Consider the following 26,468-nt stretch of genomic DNA (forward strand, 5'->3'; position numbering starts at 1 on the left):
AGGGTGGCTGTTCAGCACGGAGGACACCCTCTGGCAGCCCACCAGCAGCCATGTATTTTTAGCTCCATGAGTGCAGGTACGTGTGCATGTGAGAATGTTGCTGCCATGGGGAGGCATGCAGGCAGGCAGGCAGAAGAAATATCAATGTGATGCGGGTGGCCCTGGTTCTTCCACTGCAGATGACTTAGCACATGGGATCGTCAAATATGGCCCCACAGACAGGAAAGCCTACCCGTCATGTGTCAGCCGCATTTCAATGAAGTCTTCTGGAATTAATGCAAGCATCAGGCTAAACATGTTTTTTAAAGGCACAGAGTCGGTATGCTTTTAGAGAGATAAGACTAGGTATGTGTAAGCATAAGTTCATATTCACAGAAAAGATACTGTTTGGATATAACCTACATCAGTTATATAGAGAAGAGACAACTTAGAATAACATGACCCATTTTCTATGGTGGTTGATTGCTGTTGCTGTCTGATGTTGACACCAAGGCAGGTTCACTTAAGATCCCTTTGGGGGGGGGGGTTCCCTAACAGCTTCCAGGAACACCTGAATCTAGCCCTGACAGATGACATAGAGTAAGAAATATAAGAAATGTGCTCAGACTCTCCATCTCAAAATTTGAGAGCAGCAGCCTAAATTATCCTAACAGAATCTTGGCTTCCTAGAGGATTCAACATCTCTGCCTACCTGCCCCCCCCCCCCCCAAGAAGGGGCCCCTCTGCCTTGTCCTTAACTTGCTAGAGTAATCAACTGACCGGTTAGATGGGAGGAAGGGCAGGGGTGGAGGTGGGGGAGGAGATGCCTGGGAAGGTCAACAGAAACACTTGCTGAAAGTTAGGCCTACAGAGACAGCATCTCTGTTTTTCATACACATTAGTCAGGCCCTTTGGCACATGCCTGAACTGGAGCTGGTGACATTGGCTTTATGAGCTGTCCCACCATTCTTTGCTAAGGGCTGTGGTGCCCAATTCTTGTCAAGCTCAGGACCAAGGGAATTAACAGACTGATGTGGAACCTGTCCAAGATGCAAATCACCTTCTGCACTGTCAACCGACTGGGCATCCCAAGCATGAAAAGGACTTGCTTCCCCGAATTCTCCTGCAGAGGGCCTGCAGGGGTAGGCTGCTGTCACAAAGCCCTGAAAAGAACCGAATCTCTTCTTTTTCAGGGTCAGTGAAGCCCAGGAATGTCCCACCCGTGTCTCTGTCTCCTTTCCAAGCACCAAGAAAAATGCCAATAGGTAAAGTACCGGGTTTGGAGGAGGAAAAGAAAACTCAGCTCCCGGGAAATCAACTGATCAGGGAAGAAGTCCAAACAAGAGATTCCTCTTTGCCTAAAGGTGTCTCCATCAGGGAGCATAACTATTTTGGCCTAAGGGATGGGGTAGGAGGAAAATAAACCAACTATGGTCTTTGAGAACCTACTATGTGCTAGACACCATCTTTTACATAAATAACCAATTCTGTAGTTGTCATTATAATAAAATGTTACCTACCCCATTGGATTATAGAGCACAAAAATCACTTAAAAAATAGTAGTTATGATTTTCCCATTTTAAAGCTAAGGAAGTAGAGAACAGATAGTTTAAGTGGCTTGTCTAAACGTCTTAGAGATTAACATTGTACAAGTAGGAATCCAATCAAATTCAGGTCTGTATGGCTTCAATACTTATGCCCACACCACTCTATCATGGTGCCTCTATCTGTCTTTTATATTCCACTTCTAGGCTTAATCATTTGGAATTGGAGATGCTGGGACCTTCTCAATAGTGACCCAAATGGTGAAACTGGTCTATTCTTTCTAAGGAGCCCTTTAGTGGATAGATATCTCCACACACATGGCTACCTGCCTGAGAAGAGACGCCATCCATCCTCTACCTAGGGAAGCCATCTCTCATCCAAAACTGAAAGGATTTGTCCAAAGCCAGCCAGTGTGCATTGTAGTTGCAGTGAACTTCATGGCCATTCAGGCTGCTGCACCCAACCAGGTTTCCATCCTCCACTGAGGAAGCCCTTTAGGCAGAACTAAGGAGGAGTTAGGAATTCCCCAGTCCAGTCTTCCAAGAAGGTTGTCTCAAGGTGAGTACAGCAGCAAATCTGCATTTTGCTCTGCTAGTCTTGAGTCCTCCTTCACCCCTTTAGAAACTGGCATCCCTAATCATTTTGATTCTGAATACTTTAGAGGCTAAGCCATTAGCTCAGTGGGGGAGCTGGGCCACAGCATGCATGATACAAGCTATTCCCCATCGCCTCCCTCTTTTAAATACACATTTTAATCACTTACCCTGACCAAGAGGTACAGTCTGTCTTGGGAAACATTTCTTAAAGCCAGCATATTTGGAAGTTTGAGGGTGAGATTTTATAGGACCACTTGCCTGCTAGAGCAAAGGGACTAGAATTTCACCCTCTCCTTTTTTAGTTGCTATCAGTAACTTATCTACTTGAAACCAACTGCAATGTTCAACTTCAGAACAGTGAAGACAATATGTGCTCTTTGCACACCTCCATGATCAAGGAGCAAGCTCCTTCAAATGCCTTCCTCCCCTCCCTACAGCACTATTAACTGCTGGACGCCTAGGAGAACCAGATAGTAGGTTTCCTCGTGCCTTGTCAATGGAAGGCACATTTGGGAGAATGGGGGCCACTCAGGAATGTCTACAGTGGGTTTCATGGTGAGGATCTAAGCAAAGACAAGGAAGCCAGAGCAAGCACATGCTGGGGCGCTGGGGCTGAAGGAGTGGGGTGGGGGGGACTCGGCATACCAGCATGTTTTAGTTTAGCAGAGGCTAAATAAAAAAAAAGAATCAGAGCTTGAAAAGCATGGACAGCAGGAAAAAAGAACGATCTGAGGGGTGCTTCAAGATATCTGTGTGAGTTTCACCTTAATCTTGTGGTCGGCAGATAGTTGTCTACCTTACCTCAATTCTGGGGGCAGGGACAGCTCAATCACAAATTCATGGGGGAGGTCTGTCCGGTGGGTCTGAATTAGCTGAGCCTTTTATTCTTTGACTCTTAAATCAGCCTTGAAAGCAGCTGCTGGTCTACTAGGCTTGGATTGCTAAGTCTGATAGGCCAACAGTAAAACATGGACCTTGCATTTCCTTAATTCCTATCCAATAAACACAGGCTATAGAACACAGGCAGAATGGACTAAGGTATCCGCTCAGGTGGCCAGTGTTTTGTACTTATTGGCAAGGCTATGAGTTGAATAACGAGTTTTAGGTCTGAATCTTGTCATGAAAAGAGAGAACTTCAGCTCACCTGTGAAAACCTGGCACCTTCCATTAGTTCTAGTTTACCGCTAAAAGTGGAAATAGATGTGGGGAGAGAAAATACACTTTATTTTCTAGTCATAGTAGGTTTTCTGAGACCCACACTTAGTTTTTGTAGGGATTGCCTTTAGAAAAGAAAGTACAATGACCTCAACAAATTCCAATTTGGTTCATTCTGGGGGTCTGTTTGGTTTTGTAGAGGTTTGGATCATCATTGTGAAGCTGGATGAAGGGCATTTGAGTCAATAAGAACCAACAGAGGACAGATCTTACATCCTACCAGGGTGGATCTGGCTTATCAGTACTAGGCTTCTGAGGTCACTACAAATCACCCTAGACAGTGCTGGCAAATGTCACTTACCTCACCATCCAGGAACCTGTGGCTCTGAAACCATGAAGCAAAGCCTTGGGTCTCAAGTGAAAATGTCTAGAGTGAAGCCGTCACAATGCAGTAGAATGAAATGCAAATTTAATTGGAAGGGGAAAAAAATTGAGACGATTCCATCCTGTGTTGAGGGACATTCCAATTCTGAGGGTCTTTCTCTTTCTCTCCTCCCTACCCCCACATTCTCAACCATTCCAGTCACGAGTAAGCTCTTTCTCTACATCTGACTGGGATTAAGGGATTTCTGGTCTTTCCATCTGGTCTCAATTACATCACACGCAGATACCTCGGGTACCTGCACTGAGTGTGACTACTCTGGCAGAGTCTTACAACCTCGCTTTGGAAGAGGTATGGTTTGCTGTCCCTTTCCTGACCAGGGAGCTGGGTGTTGGGCTGAGTCTGGCACAAGACAAGGGTAGGAAAGAGGGAGCTAATGTTAGCCACTTGGGTGTAATGCAGAGGGGAACTTGCCAAACAGAGAGCAAAGGCGCTGCCCATGAGAGGGGCCCCTTGGAGAAAGTACTCAGTGGGCGGTGAATGGAGGAAGGATGGTGACCAGAAAGGGGTAATCATGGCGAGGGTTAATAGGAAGATGAACATAAGCAGCGCATTGCAGAAAGCATGAGGCAAAGGGTGAGGTGTGTCCTGGGTATTTGAGGACTGCTTTGAAACCTCATCTGGTCTCCTCTTGGTCGTTGGTGCTCCTACAACAGGCAAGAATGAAAGGGATATGGTGTCAGCAATCTGCATTCCATCACTCCCAGTTCCCTGTGCTCGTTCAGTTCCAGGCTCTCCCCTCCCCTCCTCCACAGGCATCATTTTGGCTTCCCTGGGGGTGGTAGGGAAGAGAGACAGATGCTCAAGGCTACAGTCAGGTAAAGATGCTCAGCCTTACCAGCAGGTGGCCAAATAAGAGTTCACTCCAAATTGGCAGGTCTGGACCAACAATTCATCAAGAAGTCACATTTCTGGCAAAGTAGAGTTTGTGGTATTAACAGGTCAAAGCAGAGAGACAGCCACTTCCACTGGTAGTTGGGGGCCAGGAGGTTACATCATGGACAAATATTTTTAAGCCAGCCACTCTGTTTCGAGCTGTGACAGCCCAAATTGCTCAGGAGGCACTGCACAAAGCCTCCTCTTGTATCTGCTGTTACTATCAGCAGGTACCATCCTGATCCCATTATGACATCATTCTGCCTCTTGAGAAAGAGGCAGCTAGTAGGAGACCTTGAGGTGGGGTGGGGTGGGGTGGGGTGCAATGCTAGGTAACATCTGCTGTGGCTGCTGTCCCACTGTGTAGATACAGAGACACAGCAGTGAAACTGGAGACCAGTACCCAACCCAACAAAGACTGGGGATCCTATGACTTACCCGTATCTCAAATCCCCAGGAGGAACAAATGTGAAATAAATGCTTTCAGGTTCTCTTGTGTGAAAAGGATTACATCTCTGCATGGTACAGGAGAGTTGAGATACTATATGGGATTCCCCCAGGGACCTAGATACTTTCAAAATGAGGGCCGGTGAGGGACCAACCTTAAAACCTTAAAAAGATAAGTAGCTTGTGTAAATTCCTAATTCCCAAGTCACTCAGTATCAAGGGACCTCAATTATGAACCAGCCCGAAAGAGGGAAAGGAGTGTCTCAGGACAGGATCTGTACGTAAATCAAGGAGGTAGCTTCACAACCATTATTTTCTGCAGTTAACACCCCCCTCTCCCCAGTGTAGACCTCAGTTTCGGCCAACACCAACCAGAAAGTCAGCAGCTAAGCTGAGAGGAAGATTCTGGTCTTGCCTCTGCCATTTGGTCCTAACCCAAACCTGGAACACGCCACTCAACATCTTAAATTCTCAACTTAAAAAAACAAGTGTGTGTACTGCTACCTTCCCTACCTACCTCGCAGGCTTTTGTTTTCAAAACCACAGGTGAGAACATGTTCCACATATTTCATGTGAATTTGTAATGGAAATTCTTCTTAGTCACCGTGGTAGTTACTCTTTCTTCAGTCTGAGCAGCACAGTGAGGGCACAGATTGGACAAGCATTTCCATGTAATTAATCATCTTGTGGGCTGGATTTTTTAAATTTTATTTTAAGCAAGGCTGAAATGCTCCAGGACCCAGGAAGTTTATGGAGCAATCCCAGAACCAGCATGATTTACTTATATTAGGTGATGAGAACAAGTTTTGCTTCCAATTTCACATTGTCCCTTGGTTCTTGCTTCCCTAGAGTTCTCTCTCAGGAGAATTCTAAGAACAATGAGGGTCGCTGAGGTGGTCCACTAGTCTCTGGGGACACAGGGAACTTAATCGCTCCAGGTCTTGGCTGCCTCATTTGTAAAACCTTCGAGTAAGCTGCTTAGCACTGTGATGGCACCCAATCAATATTAGATTAAATGATGAAGGAGGCAGACGAAACAAATATCTGGAGTTTCATCTTGCTTGGTGCCTCAGGATACCCGATTTTCTCTGGTTCAAGGCACCTACATGCTCAGATGCCTCCGATTGATCCCCCACAGACAGGGCAGAATGACGGCTTTGGAATTTCTATCAAACAGCCAGTAGAGGGAGCTCCCGAGTAGAACCGCTCTTCTCTGGTCCACATTTTCTTCATTTCTCTGCCCAGAGGCCACAGACTTTTTCTCTATCCGAAAACTGGAGAAAACTGGAGCCCTCAGCCAAAGACCTGGGCCCAGTCCTGCTTTCAGAGCGCCCAGGGGTTCTTGAACTTTAGAGACATCTTGAGTCCCATGCCAAGGTTCAACTTTTGGATTCCAGTTCTGAACTGGAACAAAACAGATCATTCCTCTTCAGGCTGATCGCGGCAGATGTGGGGCTGAGGCTCTGAAGCTAACTCTTCTCCGGCCCTTGGAATTCTGAACATGCCCCAGCTTTCTAGTCATCCTCTCCCCACAAACACCTGGAGTCACCCGAGGACCGTGTTATAAACTTGTTATAAGACCTGGAGCCTGGATAATGTTAAGCAGCCGAGTGAAGGAAATAGTCGTTGGCAGCTCTTGGACCCTGTAAACACATCTGAGAAACCAAATGCTGGATGTGGCGTTTCTCTCTTGATAAAAAAACCTAAAATGGCTGCCAGAAGGTGGCAACACAGACTGGAGGCCCTGAGTCCAACTTGCCCACAGTTCCTTCTCTGCTCGGATTCCCCGGGGCAACCAAGTGGCACAAACCCTTTTTTTCTCCTATGTGGGTTCTGGCTCACAGTTAATCAATGCAATAGTAGGAGCCCCAAGAGATGGTGGGAGATCTTTCCAGGCTTTCTTATAATTAACATTTGTTCACAGTCTGACTTTGATTAGAAGTGGCCTCATTTCTTTTAGGGTCCCCAAGGGGCTCCGTGCCTCACCTACTTACAGGGTGATACATAGCTCAGGAGGAACCCTGAATAAGGCAAGGGCTTGCCATCTAGGAAGGTTAAAAACCTGTGAGAACTGCTCTCCCCCTTCTGCTGGCATGATATCAAGAGTAACAGTAGCTGATACTTAGGGAGTATTTATTAACCTCGGGGCTGGCATGATATCAAGAGTAACAGTAGCTGATACTTAGGGAGTATTTATTAACCTCGGGGCTGGCATGATATCAAGAGTAACAGTAGCTGATACTTAGGGAGTATTTATTAACCTCGGGGACTCTGCTAAGAAGTATGTATACATTATTCCACTCAGTCCTTATAGCAACTCAGTAAAACAGGTCTTATTACAATTTCCATTTTAAAGTTGAAAAGCTACGGCTTGGAGAGCCTAAACAAACTACTGTAAGTCAAAAAGCTGATAAGTTTGGTCTCTGGTATTCTGAGATACAGAACAGTCCCTCTCTGGGCGCTAGCTGGATTCTCCACGACAGACAATAGTGGTGTTCCCTTCAGCATTTGGAGAAGTTTCCGAGGGTGAGGGGGACCTGGGAAGGGGACACCCTTGTTAAGTCCCAACCAGGACCAATGGAAACACCTGATGTTCCTTCTCACTCCATCGTCCCAGGAGGAATCATTACCACCAGGATCAAGCAGTTTACCTTCCTTCTCTAAGGTAATCAATCCCTTGGAAACCCGGCCAAGCACAGAGAACCAAAGGGACTCAATTACCTCTTTGGAAAATGCAGCGGGCTTGCATGCATTGGGGATGAGCTGGAAGACCGACAGCTGGGGACATAGTTCAAGAGTAAAATTCTCTAGGTCCCATGTCTGAAAATAAGACTCTTTGGGAACTGCCATTAAAAATAATCAGGCGTAGGGGTAGGTAATGGATTTTATCAGCAGATCTCAAGCCATGACTCCATCTACCATGACTTGGAACTTTGTTGGGTTCTGTATATCCACCTCTGGTCAGGTTGGCTCCTTTGCCACAGGGGATTAGACCAGGTAGGGAAGGCAGAGGCTGCATAACTAACATTACAGGAGATGCTTCTCTTTCATCAGAGATGACAAAGACCCTGCCTTCAACACCGCATGAGCTTGGATACTCCAATCCATCCTCTACCTCCTGAAGTCAAGAAATGGGAGCTGCCAGTGAGAAGGTGGGGTTCTAATGACGAAGAGGGAAACACAAAGGAGCTACTGAACGCTACCTGGAGAGCCAGGTAAACACTGGCTACAGGAAAAAGAGGACTCAGACCCAGGCCTGTTCTGGCCTATCCTCTCCTCCCCTCATCTCTAGGGCTGACGTCAGTTGTTTTGATTCATGGAATACCTTGCTGCCCTCAGACACCAGTATTAGCACACATACAGGTTCCAGTTGGTTTGAAATGGTATGTTTGGTTACAAATCAAAACACAATTTTGGTCTTGACAGTAACTTAAGAGAATCACTAATGCTTTGATTGGATCTGGGGCTCATGCCTATGAGAAAATCCTTCCGATTAGTAAACTGTTCCAGTTTACTTCCAGGCCCTGATAGGGATGCACCAAACATTCAGCAAGGACAGCCTTCATCATGTTGCCACTTGCTTCATCTGCATCCTGCTTAAAGCCCTCTAGAGCCAAGCTAGTTACAGAGTATGTTTTTCTTGAAATCCTCTGCAAATGAATGGCAGTTTCCAAGGGGGACCCAAAGGACTAGGGTATTAGGGAAAGAGATGCCCAAAGAATGGGGAAGCACTCATAATAATAACAAGCATTTATTGGGCACTTGTCATATGTCAGGCAGTATCCTGAGCACTTTATATTATTCATTTACTGCTCATCATAACCTTACAAGGGAAGTACTATTATTATTCCCATCTTATAGTTGAGGAAACAGGTTACTGAACTTGATCAAGGTCTCAGAGCTACTTAAGTGGGCAAGATTTTCATCCATGCTGCCTGTCTCCTGCTATGAGCTGTATGCTAGATTCTCTCCTCTTAATGGAAAGATCTTCAAAGTACTGTTGAGGGGCTAGCATAGGCCCTGAATGATGAGAGATCCACATTCAGTCTGGTGTTGTATTTGATGTGGGTGACCTGTGGAATGCTAGACATCCCGGGGAATAATGGGCCCAAAGAAACCTATTGTCTGAGGCCTGAGCAACCACTGACCGCTCCACCCCAAGGCTGTGGAAGAAAACTATGATAACAGTACCTTCATCTCAAGCATGCCCACTCCTCCAAGCACCTTAGGATCTCTTTAAGGATGAGAATTATTCAACTTGTTCTGCACAGCAGTCATGAGATTGCATATATTATGGAGCTGGTTGACTCTGATCCCCTTGTCTTAGGGATGAAGCCAAGTGAATCACCTAAGTTCACTAAGTAAGGACAGCAGACCCTGAACTAGAACCCTAGGTTCGACTCCTAGTTCAGTCAACCTACCTGATCACAGGGTCTCTGAAGAGTGGGGGACAGATAAGAGAATATAGTTGTGGTCCCTGATGAAGGAGCCTACTGCTACTCAAGACCCTACCTTCTAACAAAATAAAGGGAGGCATTCCTCTAATCTGTTTAGAGGAACTGAAGCCTGGAAAAATAATAGGTAGTCAGCCCCAGGTCACAGGCCAAGTTAGGAGTGAGTTCCTTGATTTCTATTCCCAAGTATTCATCTCAGCAGATTCCCTGAACAGGATATAGGTGGGTCACTTTTAAAAACCTGAGAGCTTATAAATCAATAGGTTAGTGTAGAACAGGAGAAAGCCTCCTGCCTTGGTGAAAGGAGTTTTCAGGGAGAGAGAGTAGCTATTTTGCTCTTCTCGCTCTGTTTCTCTTCCCCCTCCCCCCTCTTTGACTAAACTCTTCCATTCTCTTTTTTTCCCTCTTCTCTTACATTACCTCCCCAAGCAATTTCAGTTTTCCAAATCTGTGTAAATTCAATATAGAAAAGTAAGTTGAAGCAAATAATGCTCAGAATGAATTGGAATCCTAACTCCTGCCTGCCCCAGCGTGAGGCTAGGCTGAGGCCAAGCCCTGCTTTCCAGGTCGTCTAAGGCTTGGTGGTTCTTAATATCCAAGATGTGGTGGTCAGGATAGGTCCTATAGTTTTTGGGCTCAATGCAAACATAACCAGTCCATGGGTTTCCAATACGATGCACTGCCATAAAGCCTGTCCTCCTCACCCAATATTACCAGGAGTCTCGAACTAAAAATCTGGATCTCAATGGGTGGAACCTGTTGTTCTTTCCCAACTGGCATAACTACACTAATTAACACACATCTGAACTCATGGATGAAAGGATTCCTGATAGAACAGGGCACAGCACAGTTGGGTTTAGAACCTATGGTGGCTTATTGATCAGGCAAGGGTTTTTTAAAAAAACCCAGGGTTGGAAAGGGTCTTCCCAAAAGAAGAATATGGGCTTCTAAAGGCCTCTTTTACCTTCATAGCACTATGAGTGCTGTGGTGGCAAGCAGGGTCCATATCTTAGTTATTTCTGGATTCTCAGAAACGAGTATATGGCCTGCTGTCTACTGGACCCTCCATAAATTTTTGCTGAGCTTTCAATTTTGATGAGGCCTTGGGGGTCTAGGTTAGGGATTGCTTCTGGTTCCTCTTAGAAATGAGATCATTGAAATGCAAGAGGAGAAGATAGTTCTAATTGCCTTCAAGGAATCACCAAGGGACTCTCACAATGTCCAAGGAGGATTTGGAAGATCTGCCCCAATGGAGAGGAAGAGACTTGAGTCTTGCCTCTAGGCTCCAAGGAGTCAAAATGCAGATGATCTTCTTTCCCAAAGCCCTGAGGTCCAGACCTGTGGTAAGCCTTGACCTGGCTCCTTTCTCCTTACCAGGATGCCTCCTCTTTCAGAACTGGAGGCTGCTTGGGGCAGCAAGGAGGAAGAATTTATGGGTTCTGAGCTGAAGTGAGAGCTCCAGGAGTTTCCCAGGCCTGTCCCTGGCCTAGCAGGGTCAACGGAGAAGAGTTCCTTTGGCTTTTAGTAGGGTAAGGAGGAAGAAGATAGGTTTTACTTAGCATCTCCCAAGAAGAGTCCCTGCGTATGTGGAAAGGTCAAAGAATGACTCTATTGACTTCAGAAAAGGAAGAATTTACCCAGGAGAAAAAGGCATATGGTGGAAATGCCATCCCACAATATGCTATTAAAAGATATTCCTATGTCACTTTTATGATGCTTACTCAGGCCCATGAATGGCCAGAGGTATAACGATAATAAAATAACAATTAAAATAGTAATATATCAGCTATTTGGTATACACCAGGCACTATGCCAAGCCCTTTGCAAATAACTCAACGAAGCATCATATCTATTTGAGGTAGGTGCTATTATTTTCCTCATTTTTAAGTTTCAAGAAACTGAGGCTTAGAGAATTGATATAATTTGTAAAAAGACACATAACCAACCAAAGGCAGGAGCTGAGATTTGACTCCAGGTCTGTTTGATTGCAAAGCCTCAATGACTCACCACCCTACTGTACTCAGGACATCGTGAAAGTCCAGACTCTGAAAGACCTATGTCTGCCTCTATGGTTGAGCAAGATAGGGAGGGAGAAAGGCAGGATTTTAAAAATTTTAATATCTGTCTCTGTGCATACACATATACTCAAACACATGAATCATGTATGTACAGCACTTTAAAGTGCCTTTGGATAAGTCATGTCACTTCTCATTTTATTCTCAATGGAGTAAATATTCTAATCATGCGGGTGAGGCAAGCAGGTCACAAAGAAGCTGATTTGCCCCAAAATCATACACTCGCTTGGTTGCCCGAATCTATGTGGTTTGATGCCAAGTCCATGGCTCTTTATAACATATTGCCACAATAATGAGGTATACTCAGAGTCAGCCAGCATTTATGAAACACCCACCATGGGTCAAGCACTATGCTAGGCTCCTTCACAAACAGTAAATAATTACTCATTGATTGGCCTTCCAGTCCACTAACTGGGCTGTCACCTTTCATGTCTAGTAAAGGTTATACAAAAGAATAAACAAGAGTAATTCCTTTCCCTTTTTTCTCTAAGTATTCTCAGTAGCTTGGTTCAAGCTGAATATTTAATAAAAAGGTGTTGCTGTCATCTTAAGGACAAGGCAAGAAAGAAAAACTAGATTAAGGCTAAAAAATGCAACTCTCAAACTCCTTGAGCTAAGAATAGAGGGTCAACAGCGTCTTCGGTCTCCAGGTTGGATGCATTTGTAATGCCATCCTATTCCCACTCTACTTCACCTCGCATTTCTGAGGTGTCCTTTAGCTTTGCTCCTTAGAGGGTAGTTGATGAAGAAAGGAAAGATTCCCTTTCCTTGGGGACTATCAGGAATATAGGACTGTCTTCTTCTTGACCCTCTGAGCCTGAAGCTCTACTTCTCCCATATCAACATTAGTTGAATTTACTACCTAAGTCATTTCTGGCTAAGAGATTCCTGAGAAGACATCAGAGCAGCGAGGAGACAAATAATAACTAGTAGCAATTAGTGCTAAATAATCGATACAATTATTCATGAAGCAAGTTAAATATTATTTTATTAATTTGTAGATGGTGGAGCCGAGTACATACCAAGCGGAGGATCTGCTTCCTGGAGCCAAGCTTGGAACTGATGTGTAGGGATTGGATGCTTAGTTTCCAAGGCCTGAGCTCTAACCCAAGGCTTCAGCAGACCAGAAGAGATCACAGATGAATTCTCTCTTCTAAGCTAAAACATCATCACCAGGAAGTGGTGGACTTTTCAGAGTGGGACTTCGAGAAAAAGAAAAACCCCAATGGATCAAAAGTGGAGGTTTGCTGAAGTTTTTTTGCTGCAGATGGAGGATTCTCTTGATGAAGGAAAATGAGCAACAGGGTTCCCAGTCTGAGATCTGGGTTACTCCTCACTTCCTCTTGCCCAGGCATGTTACACATGGCCCTGTGCTCAGAAGGGCCCCATGCTTGGTTTAATACTCTGCTGTCATTGTCTTGAGACTATTTTTTTCTTAAGTATATTTTATTAATTATGTTGTTACAGTAGTCCCAATTTTATCCCAAGGATCCCCTCTGCCCAGTACCCCCCTGCCCCCAGCAATCCCACCCCCCTTAGTACATGTCAATGGCTTGTGCATATAAGTTTCTTTGGCTTCAACCTTTCCTGTATTATTCTTAACTCCCCCCTGTCTATTTTGTACCAACCAATTATGCTTCTTAATCCCTGCACCATTTCCCCATTTCTCCCCCTTCCCCCTCCCAGCCGATAACTCTCCAAATGATCTTCATATCTATGATTCTGTTCCTATTCCGGTTGGCTTAGTTGGATTTTGTTTTTATTTTTTAGATTCAGTTGTTGATAGTTATGAATTTGTTGTCATTTTAGTGTTCATAGTTTTGATCTTCTTTTTCTTAAATAAGTCCCTTTAATATTTCACACAATAGTGGCTTCGTGATAATGACTCCTTTAGCTTTACTGGGAAGCACTTCATCTGCCCTTCCATTCCAAATGATAGCTTTGCTCGATAGAGTAATCTTAGTTGTAGGTCCTTGCTTTTCATCACCTTGGATACTTCTTGCCAGTTCCTTCTTGCCTGCAAAGTTTCTTTTGAGAAATCAGCTGATAGTCTTATAGGCACCACTTGTAGGTAACTCTCTGCTTTTCTCTTCCTGCTTTTAAGATTCTCTTTGTCTTGAACCTTTGGCATTTTAATTATGATGTGTCTTGGTGTGGTCCTCTTTGGGTCTAACGTGTTTGGGACTCTCTTTGCCTCCTGGACTTGTATGTCTATTTGCCTCACCAAATTTGGGAAGTTTTCCTTCATTATTTTTTCACATAAGCTTTTGATTTCTTGCTCTTCCTCTTCTCTTTCTGGCACCCCTATGATTTGGATGTTGGCACATTTAAAGTTGTCCCAGAGGTTCCTAAGCCTCTCTTAATTTTTTTCAATTCTTGTTTCCTCATTCTGTACTGGTTGACTGTTTTTTCTTCCTTATGTTCCAAATCATTGATTTGAACCCCAGTTTCCTTCCCTTCACCATTGGTTTTGTGTGACTTTTCCTTCGTTTCACTTAGCATAGCCTTCACTTCTTCCCTTATGTTTTTGCCATACTCAAGCATATCTGTCAAGTCTGTGAGCATCTTTATCACCAGTGTTCTGAATTCTATGTCTGTTAGGTTGGCTATCTCCTTGTCTGTTAGGTTGGCTATCTCCTTGTCGCTTAGTCCTCCCACTGGAACCTTGATCTGTTCCCCCTTTTGGGCCATACTTCTCTGTTTCAACTTGACAGGCTCCTGTGTTTGTTTGCCTCTGTGTCTTATGTAGAGCTGTTGCTCCTGTTACATTGTAAGGGGAAGAGCCTTAGGTATTCGTCAGTACAGGGCTACCCATTTTACCATGGGTGGCGCTGTCTGGATGAGTATTTCTTCTTTATATCTTTGTCTGTTGGACTTCCATGCAGCTTGATTTTCTGGAACTTCTGGTTGTCTCTAGTTTTGAGGTAGTTGTATTCCTTCTTAGCTGTGGAGGGAGACCCAGCATGTCTGTCTAGGCCTCCATCTTGGCTGGAAGTCCTCTGCTTTCTTAAGGAGAGTCTTCCCTTTTCCTTTCCAAAATATCACAGCCTTTCACTGGCAACCCACCTCAATTCAGGAGATATGGGGGCCTGACTTCTGGCAGGCAGGCCTTGGTAATGGCCCTGGTGGATGCTGAATCCTCTTGGTGTCAGGGGTTCCCAGGATGCCTTTGAGGAGTGGAAAGGGGAGCAGGAGGGTTAGGGTGGGGAGCAGAAGGGCAAGGGGGAGCGGGGCAGGAGGGCAGGAGCCAGGATGGAGAAGGGCGAAGAGGTGAAGCTGCCAAGTGGGTCTGTTTTACTTCCATTCCCTCCAGGTTACCTTTAAAATGGACACAATTCTTGAGATTCTTAATAACTTTATCTTTGAACTTGTGTTTTCTAAGTAAAGTCTGTGGGAAAATGCCTGAGTAGAGAAAGTACGCATGCTATGCATGTTTGCCATTCATTGCTGCCCCAAGGTAGCCTAAGAGTAGAGCATTTCAGTGGGAACTCACTGTGACTCAAAGTAAGTAAAAGGTACGTCCATGACTAAGTGAGGGCACTGACAGTCATACTGTTTGGACGAGAACTTGCTTCAAATGCAAAAAGAAGGTGATGATGTTCTATCAAATAGTAATGACCAAGGAGCCCTATCATATCATTTCTTACTGACGTTTCTTCCCAGCACTTGCTAACCACCTGTGCTGAAAATGATGACATAAAAGGAAAGGGAAGGATAAAGCAATCCATAGTTCCTGCTCCTTTCAGTCCTTCCTTATTCATCAGCAAGCTGATGCTGGAGAGTGCTGGTAGAACATTCCCATGTAAGAAGTGAAATACCATAAAGGCAGTTGAGTTCATTTTGTTCAGTGTTCCCACTGTTCTGGTAAGGACAAAATACATATGCATGTACGACCTATGAAATACCAATTGTGTAATTCACTGATTCTGTAAATGAATTAAATGCTCTTATGTTTGCATGTGAAACTATCATTGCACAACATAAAGATGAATGGTAAAATTCATGCTAATAATTTAAATTATTTTTATTTAGCACCATATTAAATGGCAAATTAAAAAACACACCACAAGCTGAGAGAAATGGTCAAAGAAAAAAACTTTAGTACTTTTAATGGCACTTTTTCCTGTGTTTTGAACAAGGGGCTCCATGAATTATGTAGCTGGCCCTGCTCTTGTCCTTATTTTTCTTATGAGAAAGGAAGGGGAAGCAGTGGGGCTCTTCCAAGGTGAAGAAGGGATGAGGTGAACTTCATTCTTCTCCTAGGTGGGTAGCCATCAGCTTGCAGTAACGCTCTCCAACGCTGAGTGAAGGGGGAACTGATACTCCTGAATGAATATGAGGAAACCTAAGGCAAATTCAGGTTCACCACATACACTCAGGGACGTCAGATCCACCCCTGAACCAGATGTGGTGTTCCTCCACTGGCATCTTTGGACTTGACAGATGATGAGGGTCCATCCACTCTTGTTTGTAGCTCATGAGCTCACAAGTGGAGAGAACTCTGCATGCACACACACACATGCATGCTGTGGTCTTGCCACACATGTGCATGTGCACTACATATGTGTGTTTGCATGTGATATGTGCTTGGGCACCTGGTTCAACCTGAGAGGGATATTTTTACATGGGCCTCAGGGGGCTGGCTGACAAAAATGAAACATAGTCAAAGTGAGGGTGGAAATTGAGTCCTGGAACTTATTCCTCAGGAGACCACAGCCAAGAGTAGAGGGCAATGCTGATGGGTTTGGGGGACTGTGGAGGCCACATGCTTATATTTCCAGAACCAGATTTTTCTTGTAACCACTTTCCTCTCCTTTTCTATCAAAAGGAGACAAACACTTGTTGCCTTAGGTAAAGAGCAGAAAGAACTTCCTTCTGAGGGGTGAGACACAAGTGAACCTATTGCCTGCTACACTGTGAAAGGCTGTCCCCCTCCCTCCACTGGTTAGAAAAAGGAGGGTGCCATCCCCTGAACAGGGACCTTAAATGCTGTGGACAGGAGATGCCAGGCATGCTGGCCTGGCTTTACTCCACACCAGCAGGTCCATAAGGATGGAGATGCCATCCACTGTGAGTGTGTGTTTGTTTGCTTGTTTAGCAGGACAGCACTTTGTAACAACAGCAGGCTTTGTGGCATTCTGTGCCCATCTCACCTCCCATCCCATTTCTATGTAATCCCAGCCTTTGGAGCCATGACAACAGCATGTTGATTCTAACTTCCAAGCACCCAAATTCTCCTACTCCCCCCCCCCCCCCCCCGCTGGAAGAGATCCACTTCTCATGTTAATTTGATAACCTCGTGGGAGGAAAAGGCTGCAACTTAGTCCTTCAGAATCACATCCCCAACCAGGTGGTCTTCACTAACACCAGCTCAGTCCAAAGAACCACTGCCTTTTGCCTTCTCCATATTTCCAAGTGCATATGAACCAGACATGCCAATGGTACTTCCACATATATCTTTAAAGACCCATTGGAAGGGGGGTATTTCCCCTCCCAACAAGACTTGTGTTCTACCTCCCAGAAGTGGCTGCTCTTCAGAGTGGATGTGATTCAGCTTTCCTAGAGATCATCTGCAGGGGAAAAATACAGTACTACAGCTGAGAGCGCTGCCTGCTTCCCTAGATTTAAAAAAAAAAAAAAAAATCCTGCTCTCATACATGGAATCCCCATTGACAAAATCTGGCCAATGCCAGGGGCTAAATTTTCCCCATTAAACACAGAGCTCAGGATGAAGAATGCAGGATGTGGGGAGGGGCAACAATACCATTTCAACCTCCTCAACCCTCTGGAGGATTTGAACTCTGGCCCCCAAGGTCAAACAGCTGATGTTCAAAATTCCCCTCTATCCATCCCTCCACCTCTCTTCTCCAAGCTCCTTGATAACAAAGAAGGACTCTTTTTGCTACACACAATAAAGCCCTGGTGGATTTACCCAGATTAAAGAACCCCTTGAAGTCTCTGTCAAAACTAATCTTCTCAGGAAAAACACTTGTTGATAACCACCTTGCACCATGCCACAGCAGGGACAACAAGGCCCCGCTGGAAAAACTGGCCTCTGACCTCCCTATCTCCACATGGCACCAGGCGCCAGCCATACAATCCCTGACCTCAAAACGGACCGTCCCCCTCCCCCTCGCTCCCCAAATACCCTGCAAGCTCCCTCACTCATTTAGCTTCTCCACTTCAAGCTGAGCCATCTTCACACCAACCTCCTAAAGCTAGGAGGCCAGCCCTGCAGCTCCCCGGACTGTGAGAGACCCTGGCTGGTCGCCAGCCTTTCTGTCCTTCTCTGCCGCCCCCATGATTTTAACCCTCCACCCTGCGGAGTTCAGCTTCCCTTCCTGCTGCAAAGTTTGCGCGAGGCGCTCGTTCAGGCGGTTTTCTCTGTACAACTGGCCCTAAGAAATCATGCATAAAGATTTCCCTCTACAGGTGGTTGTGAGCTGTAGCAGTTTTTGCTCTTGCAATGGAAATGTGTTTTTATTTATTTATTTATTTATTTCATTTTACCCACTAATAGGGATTTTTTTAAAAAATGGTTTTGCTTGCACCCACTGTAGACTTGGCATTTCCTCCGAATAGTGGGAAGAGAGATTAAATTTTTAATGCAAGAAATGTTACCACTACTATCACCACCACCACGCTCTTATCTCCTCACACCCCCCCACTTTGCTTTGACTTCATAAAGCCAAATGATTACAAGAATGAATACACTTAGTGAATGAGAATCAATCCAAAACATGACGAAGTGGAAGAAGCACTCGCCCACTACTGAACCCCCCCCCGCCCTCGCACCACCCCCACACCACAAGACATTTGGGTGGGGGACACAAGACAGCACCCCCTCCCCAATTTACCGCCACAGGATTGTCTCCCAGCTGGCATGCCTCCTGCAAAACCTTCTCACACACAGCCCCAGGAAAGCCTGCTCAAGAAGTCCAGGCGATTTGTACAAATATAAGTGTTCAATGGAAGAGACAGTAATCATGGCCAGTCACACAGATCTACTCCTCCAAACATTCACCAACTGACATCATAAACTTTGCAACAGCCAAACATAAGACAGTGCATGGTATAACCTACCTTGGCGAGCGCCTTCACTTTTTGTGCAAATGTTTTCCCCTCCGCACGCTTTACACAGATTACTAGGGAAATTTGGAAGGACCGGTGAGGGGGTGGCAGAGGTGAGGGAACGAGGGTAATATAAATAAGGAAGCGTTTTAAATGCACCACGCAAAAAGCTCGGGATTTCACGTTATGTCTGCACTCTTCCCGGAGCAAAGCAAAACAGTTCGCGTTCCGTGCCAGACTTGGTGGGAGAGGGAGAAGAGAAGGAGGGGGAGAGAGGGAGGGGGAGAGAAGAGAGGGAGGGGGAGAGAGGGAGAGGGTGGGGAAGGCTGAAGGAGAGAGGGAGAAGAGAGAGAGGAGATGAGAAAGGGGTAGAGGCAGAAGAGAAGGGAGGTGAGCGGGAAGGGAGGAGGAGAGGGAGAAGAAAGGAGGGGGAGAGCCGGAGGAAAGGAGGGGAGCGAGGAGGCAGCCCCCATCCTACGCTCCCACCCCCACACATTCAGGCACCTCCTGAGTAACTGATCGGAGCAAAGAACTCCTCACCCACGTTTGAAAACCGAAAACCCCGTTTGGGGACTAAGTCCCGAGGCACTCACTCCCAGGGTCTATTTATAGACAGACCCTAATGCTATGCATTGCATTCTGAACGTAAATGTGTGCGCGCGAGGATCACATACGGTTCCTTTGACAGGTATGATTCTTGATATATCTGTATTTTTTTTTTTTTTTTTGAACTGCGGTGCGTTTGATTATATCTGCTTGGATTTTCTTCTATTTTTGCATCAGGAAAACGTGCATCAGTTTGAAGGTTTTCGGGAGAAATAGTGGGGAGGGGGTCTCAAAGCTTACAAAACCCTGCCCCCTACCCCCAATTCCCCCAGCAAAGCTGGGATATTTGCGGAGTTGGGGCTGTTTGAAACGGCTCCAGCTCTGGCTCGGCATTGCACGCCCAGTTCCAGCAGTGTGTGCTATTGACCTGCATTGACGTCAGTGCGTCATTAGGTCTCCCTTAGAAACACTGACTTTCAAAAATAGTATCAAATTAATTCAGTTGGAGCCTGGTGAAGAAAGGCTACTAGCTGGAATCAGCCATAAAACTCCAGAATTTTCAGCCCTAGATCTCTTCTTTTTCTAGGAGCCAAATAGAAATCAGATTGTATGGAAAATGCCATTGATGGAATCTTTTTTTTTCTCCTTAAGAAAAGGGACCAAATTAGATTGCAAAACCCAGAACTGCTTCTTTTTTTTCCCTCCCCTCTTTTTTCTGATCTAAAAATAACCCCTGCTTGAGCTGACTGCGGTATCTTTTGTGTTGCAGCTCTGTTTTTAGCAGTGTGGTCTGGTGAAGGGTGGAACACAAGTACAGATATCGATCTACTGATATTTGCAAAACCAAGAATTAATTTTAATAAAACAGGTGTGCCTTAGGTTGGTGGGTAATGAAGGAGAGGAGGCATCATACGAGAGATTTATGCCATTCACACTTTTCTGTTTCATGTTTTTCCAATTCATCTTTTTAGGCTGTAATTCCCACCCCACGTGTCTCACGTGGCCTCTGACCAGCACAAGCAACCCCCATTCATACAAACACAAGGCCCCAGCACATTCACACTTAGCAGAGACAGTACATTCATAAGCAAAGGCACTGGATCTTTCTCCCTCTCATGGCTGCTTGGCAGAGAAGGCATACCAGCCCACCAAAATGGGATGAGGTTTAATCTGGGGGATTTAAAAACGCCCTCTGATAATTAGATTGCCTTGTTAACATCTGCATTTATTTAAAAATCTGCTTGTTATAGGGGAACAACCACCCCCTTCACCTAACAATACAGTTTTAGTTGGTCCATTTTACAACTATACTCTTATGTATATACCTGTGAATTATATATGTGAAACTAGAAAGTGCATTCCCCCATGGAACCCAGGTGGGTGATACTCTTCACTCTCAAAGCGTTCAGAAAGTGGGAGATCTTGCTCTTTTCAGAGGAGGCAGTTTATAACAATTTTGTATAGTCTTTATTTCTTACATTCCTGTTTCCCACCCTCTCTCCCTTACCCACTCTTCTCAATGTGCTGAACTTGTGCCTCTGGGAAACAAAAGAATTTGGTTTCTTTGACCCACTCAGTCTTCGGTCTCTGCTGAGACTATTAATGAGGGGACTAATTAGGGCCATTGTGTACAGGGGCCCTCTTGGAGGCCGCTAGGATGACAAGGGATTTGGGGGGGGGGGCTTAGGTGGAGGCAAGCAGAGCCCAAAATGTATTGAACTCACATGACTCAAAATTAAGAGGGCCTGAATTTTTCTCTTCTTCCTCTCACCTCCCTGTACCTACAAGGTCAGGTTCATAATCACCCAATGATTTGTGCTTATCACTGTTTCCTAAAAGAATGAGGCCTTTTGTTTCATTCCCTGACATGGAGCTGAGAGAGAGAGAGACCTGGGTAAGATCTTGTTGACCTCAACATTTTCAGACAAGGAGAGGGTATGCATGATTCTACCATGCCAGGCTAGTAGGTCAGGGCAATGGAAGGCAGAGAAAATCATACCCCAGCTTCTACCCATCTGCCCCTTGCTCAGCCCCAGGGAGGAGCATTGAGGGTGGGCAGGAGGCTGTGGGGCAAGAGTTTATCTAAGGACAATCTCTGGTGTTTTAAGGAAACTTCAACTGATAACAGACTGACCATGTGGTTTCCCTTGTCTCGCTACCCATTCTTCTCTGAGGGTCCAGGGAGGACAAGGCAATGGCAGCAAAAGGGAGGTGTGGTGAGAAATCTGAGTGCCCCCCCCCCCAACCCAGCGCTTACAGACGTTGGTAAAGACACTGATCAGCAGATGCTTCCAGGCAGCCAAGCCCCAACAAACCACCACCCAGGTGTGCAGGGGCTTCCATACACCCTTCGTCACAAATGCATTCATTCACAGAAACCTAAACAGTCACTCACGCACCTGCACCCAACCACATTCATTCATATTTTAGCCACAATTGCAGGCTCGCATTTGCCTGCAAAGCCTGGGCAAGCGTGCACGGCAGGAACACGCCTTTAGAAAGATGCATGCTGCCCCTCCCGTCTCTCACACACACACACCCTCACTGTTTGCCCTGCTTCCTTGCTTCCTTCCCCCAGGGGCTTTCAGCTCTGCAGTGTGCAAATCCCTAGCAGGAATAAATTTCTGCCATTCATATGGTCACATCTCCAGCCTGTATAAAGACCCACTGACCTGGCCCATGATTAGATCATGGCAAAGATGCCCGAGAGCTGGCAGAGTTGCAGATGCCTAGGTGTATGAGGGGGGCCAGTTCTTTTTCTGGACTGGTTTTCCTCATTTGGCAGCCAGTGAATAGAGAGGGCCAAGGGAGGGGCTTGCAGTGTGGCCCAAGATTGCACAATGTCCCACTTGGCCTGTTCAGATCTTGTCCTTTAGGGAGAGGTGAGACTTGTGGAGAGCTGTCAAGTACTGCAGGAGCCAAGACTTGGCATTCCAAGGCCCGGAGGATTCTTGTCCATTTGCACACGAAGTGTAGGGAGCTGGGGATTCTCCATTTGCCCTTTAGATCCACTTTACACTGACCTGTGCTGGGAGATGTTGACCTCTGTGGACTTCATTAACACACTCTTGACCCCTGGTTCAGCCAATGGAGGACCCTAGCAGGGAAACTGAGGACGGGGAAGGGCACAGTAGGGTACTCAGTCCCCCATCTCCCTCCCTGACAAGCTATGGATTGTTGGTAGCTCTGTCCCTCTACTGAAAGCCACAGCTGCTGTGAGGCGGCCCTCTTGAACTGCTACAGTTACAGCCTTCTCTAAGTTCTGTTTGTGATATGAATGTATCTAGACCAGCAAATCTCAGACTCTCTAGGTGTGTGAAACTCTTCCCCAGGACAAAAGTCCCTGAATGCACAGGTTTTGTTGGTTCCTACTGGCTACCTATAAAAGCCTCCCATCAGAATGCTGTATAAGTAGTGTTTGTTTTATATAATACAGGAAACAAGGTGAGCTTTTTTTCAGTTGAGTACATGAAATCAAAGAACAGATAGTTAAGGAGAGCCCTGAAAAGGGGCCAGCAGCTCAGCTGTTTACCAGCTTTGTGATCATGGGCAAGTTACTTTCTCCAAGCCTCAGTTTGCTCCTCTGTAAAATGGGAATGATAATAATAGCACCCTACTCTTAAAATTGTTACAAAGACTGTATGAGGTAATGTATGTGAAAGTGTGTAACACAGTGCTTCGGACAGAGTTAACCCACAACAAATGTTAGCTACTTAACTATTAATAGTATAAGAATGCATCCTACAGATGGCCATCTATGAAGCACCTACAACTTTCAAAGTTTTTGAATCATGGCCAAAAATAAAATAATCATTTTATATCATGATCTGAAGATACACACACAGACGAGCTGAAAGGCAATAATACTTAACCTTACAACTGGCAATGCACTTTGATATTTCATTTGTTCTATTTTATTAAAAAATTTGTGTTACAACATTTAATGGAGAAACAGTGATCTGGTGAACCTTCTGGGGATCAATGTAGCGAGGACATCCTAGAAGGTGACAGAATATGTAAAGACCATTTCCTGATGTCTTCTAAACAGAGGTATTCACATTAATGGAGAAAAAAATCAATTGGAGATATTTTTTACAGAATCTGAAATTCTCTCAAGTATTTGAGTGGTCTTATGTGTAAGTAAGTAGGTGTTGGGGATCCAAATATCTAAAGCATGGTGGTTGATTTCAAGGAGCTTATGTCTGAGTGACAGAGTTAAGATTCATTCACCCATTTATTCATTTAACATATTGAACACCTACTATGTGTGAGAAAGCACTGTTTGACATCAGTGCACGAGACAGAATTTCCTGACCTCACAAAGTTTACTGTCTCATGACAGTGGCACACAATAAATAAATAACCAAGTTGCCCTGACTGGTATACCTCAGTTGGTTAGGTGTCATACTGGAAAGCAAAAGGTCACCAGTTCGATTCCCGATCAGTGCATATGCCTGGGGTGCAGTTTTGATCCCGCTGGGGGCACATATGAGGGGTAGCCAATCAATGTTTCTCTCTCACATCCATGTTTCTTTCTCTCTCTTTCTCCCTCCCTTTCTCTCTCTCTCAAAATAAATAAAATCTTGAAAATAAATAAATAAATAACCAAATAAACATAATATGGTTCAGATAAGCAAGGACATGAAGAGTGATTGGCAGGAAAGCCTATTCTGGATAAGGTAGTCAGGGACCACTCCTTCAAGGAGAAGTTATTTGGCCAGACACATGAAGCGAAGGTGTGAACTGTGTAAATTCTAAGGGACCACCAAAGCAAAGGCTCTGAGGCAGAAATGTAATGTTCTAGAAATTGGAAGAAAGCCAGAGTGGCGAGAGCTTAGTGAGCATGTGCGAGGCTGATGGGGCCAGATGACATAGGTTCCTGAACGTCATGATAATCTTGAATTACATCTGAACATGATGGGAAACTACTACAGGGTTTTAAACAGGAGAGTGACATGATTTGATTTATGTTTTTAAAGGATCTCTCTTGCTGCTGTGTGGAGAACTGACAGAAGAGAGCAAGAGGGAAACAATGGAACTGGCCAGGAGGCCGTCGCTGCAGTCCAGACAAGAGATGTTGGTGGCTTGGACTAGGCTGTCAGGGATGGAGGTGGCAAGAAGTGGTTGATTTAGCGGTAAGTGCTTTGGAAGTTGATGCCACTACACATCCATAATATAACGTAGAATGTGAGGTGCCAAGATAGAGTACATGATGTTGTGGGAACTCGGATGAAAATTACATCTGGCTGAAGGATGAGCTGGCACTTGAGCTGTGCCTTCAAGGATGAGTGGGCAGAAATGGTGAGGGAGGAGAGGACTTTCCAAAGAAAGGGAAGAGCCTATGAGTGAAGGCACAAAAGAGGGAGAGCAGAAGGCATGTTTGGGGCCCAGGGGTAATTCTGTGGATGATGGGAGGCTTGAAAGGCTAGAATAGGAGGTAAAGCTGAAAAGGTAGGTTTGGGATAAAATATAAAGGGCTTGCAGTGCCATGACAGTGTGTGGGTCACTATCCAAATGGAGAGCCACTGCATGTGGAGGGTTTTGTAAGCTCAGAGCTTGGCTGTAGAGAGTAATGGGCAACATGGGGCTGCAGGGGAATCCAGAAGTATCTGCTTTGGGCCTCAGTAAATTCATTCATCCCAGGGATCTTTAATCTTCCCTGATCCTAAATCTTTTGTTCCAGCCAAACCAGTCTTCTTCTCCATGACCAGTGGGCTAACCTCAATCTTCCCTTGCCTTCTGCCTTCGTTCACGTAGTTCTCAGCACCTAGGTGCCTTCCCCAGCTCCTGCCCGTTTATATTCAAATCATCCCCATTCTCCTTTGGCTCCTTGGCTTCTATTGCTCTCTCCCTTCTATCAAAGCACTTGTCAACACCACTCATGTTGGTTTTTAACCTCATATACCCACTCACATTTCCTTAAGTATGTATTTCAATAATATAGGATGTCCCCCATGAGATATAAATTCTATCCCATCAAGGACCTTGCCTGGCACTTTCTTTGTTTTCTCCATTATCTGGCACTCAATAGCCATTCAATTACATTGACCATCCTCATACATAAAGCGAGTGTTAAGAGCCAAGTAGTCTCCTGAAGAGCCAACAGGAGAAAGGCAGTTGTCCAGGTAAACTGACATGGAGACACACAGTCAAAGGGGACCAGCCTCCCTGTCTCCATCCCTCTTGCAATTCCTTTGCCACCCCAGAAACAAACACACTGAGATCTAGACATGCTTAGGTTTTGCCTTTCATAGAACAACTGTCTTGCGGAATTAATTAACTTTGTGCTAGGGAATATAACACAGGGGAACAATTTTTAACATAATTCCTGTTGAGTTTGATTTTTTCAGCTATTTTAGACTTAAATAGGCATGCTGATTTTAAAACTGCAGTTAGTTTTCTTCTATCACATCAAGTTTTTTCTGTACAGCTTATCTTAATGTGACCATTCTGGGCTGGATTGAGCCTGGATTGAGGGAAGCACTAGCACTCTCCTATTGGCTGAGAGCAAACCTTCCTCAAGCGCGGGGAGGGTTGGGGGATGACCTTGGAGGCCAGCGACAGGTTCATACTTGTCTAGGCTATTCAGTTACACATGAGACAATGTGGTGAGAGGTTGTGTGCCGCTCTATAGAGTGAATCGTATTCCGAAGTGTAGTCCGAGTTATTGTCTGTATACAAGGAGTTAGCAGAATTTATTATTTTATTTACATACGTACTTATTTCCTTTCCTTAAGATCGTGTCTCCCTCTGCTATTTCTCATCATAAATGCCTAAACAACTCTGATTTCTTTCGTTATATCTGTGGCAGTTTCACCATTCCCACTCAAAGGACAAACATTAGCGCATTTGTCAGGCAAGCCGATTTTGCATATTTTAAAGTAAAACTTGGTGATCAAGATAAGTCTTGGACCACTCACAAGGTGTGCAAGCAGTGTGTCAAGAGTTCACAGATGTGGAAGAAGGGAACATGTGACAAATTGCCACTTGGTATACCTATGGTTTGGCGAGAGCCCAGAGATCATTCTGGTGACTGATACCTTTGTAGAGTGAAAACGTCAGGATAGAACAAGAAAAATAAATGTAAAATAGAGTATCCTAATCTACCATCAGCTATATGCCCAGGGCCTCATTCAGCTGAAATCCCAGTGCCAGTTTTCATTGAACTACCCTCTTTCAAACAACAGGAGTTATGGTGAAGAACTAAATGACAGCAACGATGAAGATTTTGAAATTGAAGATGGCTCAGTTCATAAGGGATTTGATCAGAATGAGCTGAATG

This window comes from Furipterus horrens, unplaced genomic scaffold (assembly GCF_987537825.1).
Source record: "Furipterus horrens unplaced genomic scaffold, mFurHor1.1.pri manual_scaffold_2, whole genome shotgun sequence".
Taxonomy (NCBI): Eukaryota; Metazoa; Chordata; class Mammalia; order Chiroptera; family Furipteridae; genus Furipterus; species Furipterus horrens.